Source organism: Ceratotherium simum, chromosome 20 (genome assembly GCF_057802395.1).
Source record: "Ceratotherium simum simum isolate JZ-2026a chromosome 20, ASM5780239v1, whole genome shotgun sequence".
NCBI classification, from domain to species: domain Eukaryota; kingdom Metazoa; phylum Chordata; class Mammalia; order Perissodactyla; family Rhinocerotidae; genus Ceratotherium; species Ceratotherium simum.
This window is the reverse complement of record NC_141919.1, coordinates 38931140-38940551: the sequence shown is the minus strand read 5'-3', so window position 1 is coordinate 38940551 and position 9412 is coordinate 38931140.

The window sequence follows — 9412 nt, the reverse complement described above, 5'->3', positions numbered from 1 at the left end:
AGCCGGTAAGGGCTTGCTTGGTGCCATGGGCTAGGGCAGGAGGACCTCAGGGACTGGAGCCTCTGCCGCCCGCTTCTGCAATTTCCTATATGTTCCTGCCCTCGATTGCCTGGACTCCAGCTAGGCTTTAATCTAGTCTTCAAGTAGACATAAAGTTACGCTTCAGCCATCCCAACCCACAAAGGAGGCAGTGTGGCAGGTATGACATCTCCAGAACATCCAAGGTACGAGAGATGATGACACAGATATAACTAACACTTACTATGAGCCAGGCGCTGTTTGAAGAGCTTCCATGTATCACTCATCCAGTGCTCCCAGGGGGGATCCTGTGACGTGGGTGGTATTGGGAGTGCCACTCCAGCTAGTAAGTGGCAGAGCTAGAAATCAAATTCAGGGTGATCTCAGATCTGCTCATAACTACTTTGCTTTGCTGCTGTAACTGTTCTGTAGTTTATAAATCAAAGCTAATCGGTGATTCCTGGGAAAAGCTGATCTTTCTCTTTTTTGGTCGTGGCTCTGGTCCTCCTTCCTTGGGCAGTTCTAAGAATCCAGCTCAGGACAGTGGCAGTGGCAGAAGAGGCCTTGGTCAGCAATTTGTGGTGACTGTCACTAGGATCTTCTTGCTCAAGCCTGCATGGTACCCAGAAGGGGCTGCCCTCTCTGTGGCTTGCCTGTCCAGTGGGATCCTGGCTGGTGCTCCAATGCGCGATGCACCCAGTGTCCAGCTTCCACAGATACCCGCTCAGCCATATGCATGTCTCCCCAGATCTGCGTCACTGGCAGAAACTGCAAGCCCCAACTCCTCTCCTACTCTCCAGGAAATCCAGCTATCTCCCCTGGGGGTCCAACCACACTCCTCCTTTCATCTTTGTCCCAACTTTTATCCTGTCTTCCTCCTAGACAGCCAGTTCCACTGTGTCCTGGAACCCAGGTACACTGGGATCTTCTCCTAAGGTCAGAATTACCCAGACCTGCAGGATACCCAGTGTGAGCAGGCCACTTAAGTGGGATGGGGGAAATATTTCCCACAGCCACGAAAGAAAAATACATCAGTTGATTTCTTAGTGTCTCCGAGTGCTATACCAGCTGTCTAACAATAGTTTTCCATGTTGTCAAGATTTTACTCCTTCCAATATTTTAGGTGGAAGTATATCCATATTCATTAACTCTAATGGTGTAAAACACACCATTATTTTATATGCCAGTGGCTCTCAAAGTCTGGTTCCCTTTCAGGGGATCCGCAAGGTCAAAACTCTTTTCCTATTAACATTAAGACATTATCTGCCCTTTTTGCTCTCATTCGCTCACCTGCGTATGTTGGGGTTTTTCAGAGGCTGTGTGTTATGTGATGTCATTATCTCTGACAGCTAACGGAACGTGTGCTTGTGTATTCTTCAATGTTAAAAGTCTGTTTAAAATTTCTAATATGGGAAATATTGATAGATACTACCACATAAACAAAAGTTCTTTATGGTCCTCAGTAATTTTTAAGAGTATAAAAAGAGTCCTCAGATCAAAAAGGTTGAGAGCTGCTGTTAAAAAGAAAGATATTCCCAATTAAACTGTGTAATACTTTTTATCATTAAGAATTTTAAAATGTTTATTGAATGAGAGCTTTTAAACTTAGACAAACATTGTTGTCATACATCATTCTTGTGCAAACATAAAAAGGAAAATATAAGCAAAATAAATTCATTAAGGAATTCCTATCATTTCTTCACACTCAGAATCTCTATTCTTCTTCTGAATCGTTTTTTGACTCAGAGTTGTTCGTGTGCTTAATTACCAGACGCTGGCCATGCCACATTTCTTAAGAGTACTCCACTGCTGTTTGCTTTCAAGCCACTGACACCCAGTATACACGTTTTGATGCTGGCACGTTCTTGATCTTACCTGAAGGTGTCAACAGAAGGTTTTCAGACCACAGGCAGCATGTTTCTTTTCCAGATGGTCCTTCTATGATTTGCTGACAGAAACATGGAGATTGCAGTTACCAAGTCATCCCACCAGGAATAACTACTGAGTTTGTGCATTTTAAGATGGTGACAGCACGTCTCAACCACCACGTGGCCAACCATGATTATCAAATGCCATCCATTGTAAGATGCTTCTGGATTTCAGAGATGTCACGATGCAAAACAATGTGAGTTTTGGTACCAATAAAATATGGAATTCACTGGATATAATTCATCCTTCTCTCCAAGTCCTGCTAAGGTAATGATGGGGAGTTTTTCTCCTACACAAGAACTCTTATTGTCAATGACAATTCTGTTTCAAACTCGAAGCTGACCACTGGGTTCTGTCTAATTACAACCACATAGAAAGACAGTGCTCAAGCCAAAGGCCATTGATGAGAGGCATAAAGAATGCAGGTTACATTCCTCCCAAGATGCCTGTGTTGGTCTTCTTGCAACTGTGTTAAAATTTTTCTGATGTTTTTATTGACTCTCTCCATTATTAATATTTTTTCAATGACTATAACCTTAGTAATTTAACATTAGGACCTATCATTAGGTAATTAATTTTGAAATTGATTTTTATTAAGAGTATGATGCCTTAACAACTACTGTTAATGGTTTAATACAAAATCTGTATCTGGTATAAACAGAGAGCTTGGGGAGAATGGTGGCAGGGGGCACGTGACAGCAGAGCACAGAGCACTGCTAAGTTCTGACCATGGGTTTGCTTCTGGTGCTTTTGGTCTAAATATTTGTCAGTGATACAGATCCATGAGAGAGCAGGTTTTGGAAAACTACCCTTGCAGGGAAGTCAGGATGCCAGCATTTTCTTTTTTCTTTTTTTTTTTTTTTGGCGAGGTAGATTAGCCCTGAGCTAACATCCAATGCCAATCCTCCTCTTTTTGCTGAGGAAGATTGGCCCTGGGCTAACATCCGTGCCCATCTTCCTCTACTTTATATGGGACACCACCACAGCATGGCTTGACAAGCGGTGGGTCGGTGTGCGCCAGGGATCCGAACCTGCGAATCCCAGGCCGCCGAAGCAGAGCATTCGAACTTAACCACCATGCCACCAGGCTGGCCCCCAGCATTTTCTATTTTTACAGAGTTTATGACTATATTTATTTGGTCTAAGTAAGTATCTGATAATAAACATCCAGTTCAACTGGTTCCACAAGTGGAAATCATCAAGTCAGAAAGTCCTCCTAGGGAAAAAAAAATGCAGGCCCTTGTGTAAATGAAGCAAGAAGTTCATAATCAAGGATGAAATTTTCTGTATTTTTCCTGTTTGGCTGGAGTTTTTCATCGTAGTCTTACTTGAGGCTCATTGTTCAGGCCAGTGACTCTCAAGGTGTGGTCCCCAGACCAGCAGCATCAGCATCACCTAGGAACTTGTTAGAAATGCACACTTCTAGGTGCATACCCTATACCTCTTGAATCAGAAACTGGGGGTGGAGTCCAACAATCCCTGACTCCAAGTGATTCCGACCCACACTCAAGTTTGAGAACCACCTTTTTAGCCGATGTCTGGCAGGGCAAAAATTCACTATGGACTGTACGCTTTGCTTTCCTGAAAAACCAAATCCAAGCCAAGACTGCTGCTGCCACCAAGGAGAGGAGGACGAAAAGAGGAGCCTGAGAGAGGAAGTCATCTTTTCTTCAGGCTCATCGCCAGGAGACAGGGGCTCAGAGTCTGGCCTCCGTCTTCAGCTGGGAGGAAAACAAGAGAAGTGAGCAAAGGTTTTTTTAACCTAAGACAAACTCTCCAGGCTCAGAATTGTGAGAGAAGGCTGCAGAAAGCAGGGCCTCGCCAGGGAAGCACTACTGCAACCTCTCCCCGGTGGCCACGTGTGTTGCATCGGGTGCTCTCTAGTTGTTTACTCACAGGCCGTCAGAGGCCACTTCCTGCTGTTGTCACTAGGACTGTCTTTAGAAGTGCCTCTCTCCTTTCTCTAATCTGCGCTGGAAAACCACAAACAATGTTAGGACTGGGTGTATAATAAAAGTAAGTTGATTCTGATTGGAAAAATGAAGCTTTGCCTATGCCTGAAGTGCATGGAATTTGTTAACACGTGCTTTGACGGCTGCTTCCGGATGGAGAAGGTGTTCCTTTGTTAGACAACTGTAGCTTGCAAAGGTGTAACAGCAGTCTTGAGCACCCACTTTGTGCAAGGCTCCATCTTAAGTGCTGAGTAATAAAAAGACAAATATTGTTCTTGGCCTCATGGAGCTTAGTCTAGTAGAGGCACACAAACCATTAGAATACAACATGATAACTGCAAAAATGGAGGTGCATACATAGAATGTGGAAGCCCAGGCATAGGGGGCCCAAGTCTGCACTGAGAGCCAAGGGAGGCTCAGCAGAGGCGGCAGCCTCAGAAGTGAAATGTACAAGATGAATAAGATTTTACCAGGCAGAGCACTGAGGAGAGGGAATTCTACAGACAGAACAGCATGTGCAAAAGGATGGAGGTCTGAGAAGGGGTAATAATTCAGGAAACTTCAAATACTGAGTTTCAGCTGGAAAAGTGGCAGAAAAAAAGGCTCAATTAAAAGACTAACAGATGATACGAAAAGAGTAGGTCTTTAGGAAGGAAACTTTGATGGCAGGAGAATAAAATAGACATCAGAAGCTATTGGTAAGGTGTTTCAGTAATCCAGGTGAGGGATGACACAGGCATGAGTCAGGCATGCTTTCATTCATTTACATATGATTATTGGATACTTGCTATGTGCCTAGACACTCCTCTAGGTGAGCAAAACAGATGCTGTCTCTGCCTTCACAGAGCTTGCACTCTAGGGGGAAGTCAGACATTAAATATTGCATAAATAATTCATTACAATTGTGCCATGTGCCATGAAAAAGTACAAGGACCACCACAGCAGAGAGCAATGGGTGTGACCTGGTGTGAGGGTATTGGGGAAGGCTTCCCTGAGGAGGTGGATTCTAAGCTGAAAGAACTGAAGTTTAAAGCAGAGTAAAAGGAATTGAAATAAGAGATGTGACTGAGATATAAAATAGGAGTTGTGAAAGATGGCACTATTGATTCCAGATACTCGACACACTTTCCCAACCCCCTGACATGGGGCTTGACCTTGTCGTTGGCTATGGCCAATGGAATGTGCATGAAATTGATTTTGTGCCATGACTGAGCAGAGGCTTTGAAAATGAGTCCTAGTTCTGCCATTCCTCTTTTCCCTCTGCCTCATCCCAAATTGGGGCTGCTTCTTCAGCCTGGATCCTGGAATGAAGAAGACACATAGAGCAGAGCAGAGCTGCAGTTGACCCACAGCCAATTCATAACTTGAGCAAAAGATAAAACTTTGTGTTGTCAACCACTGAGATTTGGGGTAATTTTTTCCGACCCCAGTGTAACCTAATGAAGACTGACAAATACAGAAGGAGAATTAATAAAGCTTAACTACTGATTAGAGGTGGGACATGAAAGAGTGGGAAAACTAAAAGACAACTTCAGTGGTCAGAAGATGGCTGGGTTACTAGCCCAAAAGGGGAGATAGGAGGGAAAATAGTGATTTAGGCTTTGATTGGTTGAATTAAAGGGGCAGGCTGAACACCTAGGAAGATATATTCCCTCAGCAAATGAAAAGGCAAGTTAGGAGACCAAGGATAAGTCAGGATTAGAGAGAAAGATTTGTGAATCGTGACTACAAAAGTCAGACCTGAGGGGCCAGCCCGGTGGCATAGTGGTTAAGTTTGCACACTCTGCTTTGCCTGGGGTTCGCAGGTTCAGATCCCGGGCACGGACCTACACACCCCTCATCAAGCCATGCTGTGGCCGAGTTCCATATACAAAATAGCGGAAGATGGGCACAGATGTTAGCTCAGGGCTACTCTTCCTCAGCAAAAAGAGGAAGGTTGGCAACAGATGTTAGCTCAGGGTCAATCTTCCTCACCACAAAAAAAAAAAAAAAAAAGAAAAGTGAGACCTGAAACCCTGGGGTTAAATGAGCTCACCGAGGACACAGTAGGGAAGACAATGGAGGCTGCAGCAGAGGGCAGATCCTTGGGCCTGCCTACGTACTTATATTTACAGATCCCTGAGTGACAAGGAGGGGCAAGTCCCGGCAAACAAGAAGAGTCAGAGAGGTGGAAAGAGGAGCAGGTGTGCCAGGCTAGAAATAATAATGAGTGCAATACCACCTACAAAGCGGTCTTGCCAAAAAATAGAACCTATACCAGATCAAAACTTGAGCTCTTATTACGAATTCACAGGAGCTGAGTCACCTGGGGATCTTTTTTAAAATGTTAAAAAATGCAAATTCTAATTCAGTAGGTCTTGAGTGGAGTCCAAGATTCTGCATTTCTAACAATCTCCCAGGTGATGCAGCTGCTGGTGGTCCCTGGACCATAGCGTAGCAGCAAGGCTATAAGCAACAGAAGAGATGACAACATGCACACACAATCAACAAAATCCAGATTAAAGGAACTGTTCATGACAAAAAACCCCATTTCTTAAGCGAAACAAAAGAAAAGATGGGGAGGAAACCTATAGATTTCCTACAGAGACATAACAACCAATTGTAACGTGTCAACTTTGTTTAGATCCTACATCAGAGTGTAAACAAATGCTTTCGAGAACAGTTGTGGAAATGGAAACACTGGATAGCTGATGATATTAGGGAATGATTGTTGATTGAGGGGATGCGATGACGGCATGATGGTTATGTTTTAAGAGGTGAGACTTCTAAAGGCTTTATACTTTATGACTCCATTTTTATGACATTCCAGAAAAGGTAAAACTAAGGAAGAGAAAACAGATCTATAGTTACTTGGGGGTGGGAAAGTTCACTGCAAAGGGGCATGGGGGAATTTCGAGGGGCGACAGAACTGTTCTCTAACCTGACTGTGATGGTTAAATGACTGAATGAGTTTATAAAACCTCAGAACTGTACCTTAAAAAGGTAAATTTTACTGCATGTAAATTATACCTTAATAAACCTGACCAAACCCAAAAATAAACAAAAAGGAGCATTATTGTTTAGAGATACATACTGAAATATTTACAGACAAAATATAATATCTGAAATTTCCTTTGAAATAATGGGAGAGGATGTTGGTTTAGGGGTGTAGATAGAACAATACTGGCCTTAAATGGATAATTGTTGAAACTGCATGGTAGACACATTAAACTAGTCTCTCTACTTTGTGTGTGTTTAAAATTTTCCATAAAAAGTTTTTGGAAAATAAAGAAGCAAAGGGCTTCACTAAATAGGGTGTCCTCACAGGCACCCACATAGCCGAGAGCACCAGAAAAGCGGGTTGGTGAGTGAGTGCAGAGGGCTCAGCCTTTAGTGGCGGGTACCCTTAAAGCAGCAGTTCTGGTCAAACCTGTGGTCATTACCTGTCCCCTTTGTTCCAGAGGGCACAGGACTGACAGAGAGGTTACCCTCGTCTGAGGAAGCAAATGGCAAATGGCCTGAGAGGGCGCCCTCCCCGGCCTCTGCGTCAGAGGGCTCTTTCTCCAGGAGAGGCTTTGGTAAACAGCGGCCTGATAGTCTGATAGCCTAGGTGGGGTCCAGGTGGTGCTGTGGCCACAGACTCTCTGGAACCAGGAAACTAGAAAGGTCAGGGACTGGTCAGTGCCACGCCTCACAATCCTAGGGGCCCCTTGGGCGGGGCTCTGTCTGTGGTTCCTGAGATGTGCTGCGAAGGAGTCGTATCAGAGACGTCATACCCACTGGAAGGGCCGAGTCACAATGGCCTATATGCTGCACGCTTCCTGCACTCTGCCTTGTCTTCAGCCTTTCAAAGACCCAGAAAGTCCTTGGGAAAATGGAGGCGGTGGCAGTCAAGAGGAGGAGCCTAGATTGGGGCAAAAGGTGAATAAGGGGCAGATGACATTTATTTGCAGAGAAGAAATGTACATAGATTGGACAGGAGCTTGAAGAATGGTTACAGGGCATTCCTTTAGTATAGGAGAGGCTTGAGCAAATTTGAGTCTAAGCAAAAGGCACCCAGGTAGAGGAACAGATTTAAAATGTAAAAGAAAAAAAGGGTAATTAATGAAACTACAACCTGAAGGGGATGGAAAGAGGTGGAATTGAAAACTCAAGGTCTTGCAATTTGCCTGGAGAGAAGGGATGGCATGGAGTAGACACGTGTTGTTTTGTCTGTCCCAGCATCCCCTCCTTTTCTGGGACTTCCTGCTTCTTCAGTGAGGACTGCCCACCTCCCACCTTCCCCTGCCCCCAACTCCATTCAGATGGCTACCATAGAAACAGCCATAGTAATACCTAGTGACCTGACTCTGTGGCTAGAGTTCATTGGTCCAAGAGTGGGTCTTGACCCAAGCTGGCTAATTGGAATGCATCAGTGGGAATTTGAAATTAGAATTGAGTTCTTCCAGCTCCATCTGGCTGCCTTATGGAATAGAGATTTAAACCTGGACGCTATTGGTGACCTGTTCCAATGGATGGAGAAGGAGGCAGAACTGGTATACAGTGCAAGAGAACAATGAAGCAATCCCAAAAGACAGCTATATAGACAAGACAAGACAAGCTCCAGCCATGCCCAGGGATCTAGCCACATACAAATGTTCCCAAGATACCCCAGAAACTTTATAGTAAAGTCATATTTTTGCTTAAGCTAATTTGAGTTAGGTTTCTGTGACTTAAAACCAAATGTCCTTACAAAACTCTATGCTAAAAAAGGGGGGAATGTGAAGAATATACAGGAACACCTGGACTCATTTCGAGGATAAGAGAAGGTTGAAACAGTTCATACTTCTGACACAAGTGGGAGAAAAAGTTGTCTACTGAAAATGAGAGGTCAGGGGACCTTGAAGAAAGTGGAAAAGATTGGGACCAGTGAGAATATCATCCTTTTTTTTTTTGTGAGGAAGATCAGCCCTGAGCTAACATCCATGCCAATTCTCCTCTTTTTGCTGAGGAAGACTGGCCCTGGGCTAATATCTGTGCCCATGTTCCTCTACTTAATATGGAACGCCACCACAGCACGGCCTGACATGCGGTGCATCAGTGCGCGCCTGGGATCCGAACCCAGGCCGCCAGCAGTGGAGCGTGTGCACTTAACCGCTACACCACAGGGCCAGCCCCAGAATATCATCCTTTTTTACTAAATTCTCTAATCATTATAACAGTCGGAAGCAAGGATCTGAACTGCAGTATATATAGTCTATAGGTGGGGACAGTCATTGCCAGGAAAGTTCCAGACTGGACACCAAAAAGAGCCACAGATCTTTAATCTTTCTCATTAGAAAGAGGAAAGAAATGACACAGAAGTTAGGAGATACTTCACCTTCCTCTGAAGTTTGAAAATTTGAATAAATTTAATCCTAGAAATATTTGACGGTTCCCAAAATGAACAGACACACTGCAAGGACTTAGACTTCCCTTCACATGAAAAAGTTACTAATGTATTTTAGGATGAGCATTTTGAAGAAACCTCTGACAGGATTTGTAGTGACAATTTT